Genomic DNA, 3,185 nt, shown 5'->3' on the forward strand with positions numbered 1-3,185 from the left:
ATTGAGTTTTAAGAGTTCCTTACGTATGCATTTTAGATGAAAGTCCTCTATCAAGTATATACCTCAAAAATACTTTCCTCTTGGCTGGAGAGATGGCTCGGTGGTCTGGGGCACCTGCTTGGAGCAAGCTTGGCAAAAGCATCGGGGACCGCGGTTCAATCCCCCGGCGCCACATGCCGGCCAGCCCTGCCCCCTGGTGGGCTGAGCTGGCCCTCTCTCTCTCTCTCTCTCTCTCTCTCTCTCTCTCTCTCTCTCTCTCTGTCTTTCTCAAATAAAAAGTAAGTGATTTGACAGGCAGGATTTTCTACAAATGTCAATGTGTGCCCACTATTAAGAAGATATTCTGTCATATACTCCTTTCAACCCAACCCAAAGCTATTCCTTACCTCAACCCTCCCCGTTCACCTGCTCAACAAACCAATGAACATACTCATCGTGGGAACAGCAACACCCAACCACAGTCGCTCTCCAGTTCCCATCATTGAAAAACCCAGACAGACAACATGCAAACTCATTTTGAACATGGTGAGCCTCACTGTGCTTAGGTTATTTTGTTAGAGGCCACTTCTCAGTGTGCTTCCAAATGGGCGGATTCTGTGCCAAGGAAACGTTAGGTGTACTACGGATTCTGTCTTCTTAATGACCCCACAGGGCACTATCCTTATCCTCTGATGGGAGGAGCAGAAGTTGGGTCTCAGAAAGGTTAAGTGACATGAATAAGGTCACTGAGCTGGGCGGTGGTAGAGCCAGCTCATCCTCTGTCTGTTCACAAACCACCAGGCTCTTCAGGTGCCTGTTCTCCATGATGTGAGGATCACTGCCCTCGCCATGAGTTTCCCCATTTTCTTGCTTTTCCATCAGGATGCTCCTAGACCTGAGATGTAAGAGCCTTTGTTTGCTCACTACAAGTTGCTATGGAGACAGTATGCGCACCCATCTCCAGAGATGCACAAACAAAGCAACAGGAGCCACAGACCTTAACTAATCCCTTCAGGACTATTCACAACCAAAATTGGAAGGAGGGAGAGTGAATTGCTGGAGTTGAGCACTTACAAAATGAAATATCCAGCCGGAGAGATAGCTCAGTGGTCCAAGCACCTGCCTGGCAAGCACAAGGAATTGGATTTGATCCCCAGTACCATATGCCCCAGGCCAGCTGCCCACCAAAAGTGGGTGTGGTAGCACACACGCCTATAATCCCAGCACTGGGAAGACTGAAACAGGAGGATCACTACCAGTCTGAGCTGCGTAGCGAGACCCTGTATCAAATACATAATTTTTTTAAAAAACTGAAACATCCCAGTAAATTTACAGATCAAACTCTGAGCTGTAGTGTGGTCTACTCGTGGAAGAGGAACACTAAATGAAGATGTGGGAGGCGTGGCCACGGTAGTTCAGCTCACTATGTGACCTCCAACAAGACCCTTCCACCCTCTCCCAAATTACGTGTTGCCACCTGCAGAATGAGGATAAAGACAGCAACTCTGGCCCACCCCTCAGCCACTTATATTTCTCTGGGTGTACAGACCTTACCGGTCCTAAGGCAGCAGGCAGTGCTCCCAAGGGGTGGGAGACTTGTGCTCATGGAAAATGCAAGCTGGGTGGAGTGCTAGGGAGTAGGGAGGTCTGCAGCAAGCCAGAACACTCCAGCACCCCAAAGAGAAGACCTCTGCTTAACTCTAGCTCATTTTGCTCAATGAGAGGAAGAGCTCAGGGTTTATCATTTTCAAGGAAAACTGAACACTTGGATTTTTATGTTAAAAAAATCTCCCAATCTGTAAAATCTTAAGTAAATACATAGGTCATAGTTTGCAACCCCTGTACCTTAGAAAGCATAAGGAGCCATTCAGGGGAATCTTTTCCTCTGTTACCAAAAATCAGTCCCTCCTGAGATGGATGGAACACAGCAGCTGGTTAACATTGCTCCTGAGTGTTATATTAAAAAATTAGAGAAGCATTTGGGGATTTAAGTCAGTTCAGGGAAAGTGGCTCAATAAAGGGCAAGCAAGATGCTAGAAACTGCCTGTCACATCATCCTCCTACATTTTTTTTCTACCACTCTCAATTTAATCAGAAGTGTCAGCCCTTCACCTTGGATTTCCTGCCTGGGGTGGTTAATTGAATTTTAATTAATGGCAACTTTAGGAGCACAAGATGAAATCCTAGCTCAAAGAAGATACACACAGAACTGTAGATGGGGAGAGCTTTTCTGAGATCATGTCAGCCCATCCCTTTCATTTCATGAATGAGGAAACTGAGGCAGGGGGGTCTGACCTGCAGAGTCTCTAACCTCACAGGGCTCACAGGAAGTCTCCAAGCTGCCCTGGTGACACAATCTATCCAGCTTTCAGAAATGACATTGATCTGAAGATCCTGGTGTCCAGCACCAGGAGTTCACGTTGTGATGGATGGAACAGAAAGAGATGGCCTCTGAATTCTGGCATCATCCCTCCCCAGGGAAGCAGGGAGGCAAGGGGCTTTCCGTCACTTTGGCAATACCTTGGCTAGGCACTGAGTCAGGCAAGAAGGAGCCTCACAGAACTCATAACTTATCAAAGGAGAGGAAATGCTAACTCTTGGTGTTTGCTTTTTCCTCTGTCACAATCATTTTGTAACCCTCATATCCCCATGGAGAGCTCCCTAAGCCTTGTTCAAACTCTACTTCTCCAGTCTGTCACATTCTGAAGAATTCTGCCATTTGTGGAGAATTCTGCTGAAGATTTGGGGTGAAGGGAACCAAACACAGAAAGAGATCACATCTTAAACTCTGTAGTGTCTCAGTCTCTCTCTCTCTCTCTCTCTCTCTCTCTCTCTCTCTCTCTCTCTCTCTCTCTCTCTCTCAGTCTCTCTCTCAGTCTTTCAGTCTTTCAGTCTCTCTCTCAGTCTCTCTCTCAGTCTTTCTCTCAGACTCTCTCTCAGTCTCTCTCTCTCAGTCTCTCTCTCAGTCTCTGTCTCAGTCTCTCTCTCTCTCAGTCTCTCTCTCTCTCAGTCTCTCTCTCTCTGTCTCTCTCTCAGTCTCTCTCAGTCTTTCTCTCTGTCTTTCTCTCAGTCTCTCTCTCAGTCTCTCAGTCTCTCAGTCTCTCAGTCTTTCTCTCTCAGTCTCTCTCTTTCTCAGTCTCTCTCTCAGTCTCTCAGTCTCTCTCTCTCAGTCGCTCTCTCTCTCTCAGTCTCTCTCTGTCTCTCTC

The 3,185-nt window shown here is 47.0% G+C and overlaps 1 protein-coding gene across 1 annotated transcript in view; it reads left to right on the forward strand.

The window, feature by feature from the left end:
- Nucleotides 1-3,185, forward strand: part of Ccdc60 (coiled-coil domain containing 60) — a 112,531-nt gene that overhangs the window by 79,888 nt on the left and 29,458 nt on the right. The gene's annotated exons all lie outside the window — the stretch shown is intronic.

This window comes from Octodon degus, unplaced genomic scaffold (genome assembly GCF_000260255.1).
Source record: "Octodon degus isolate 3935 unplaced genomic scaffold, OctDeg1.0 scaffold00079, whole genome shotgun sequence".
Lineage (NCBI taxonomy): Eukaryota > Metazoa > Chordata > Mammalia > Rodentia > Octodontidae > Octodon > Octodon degus.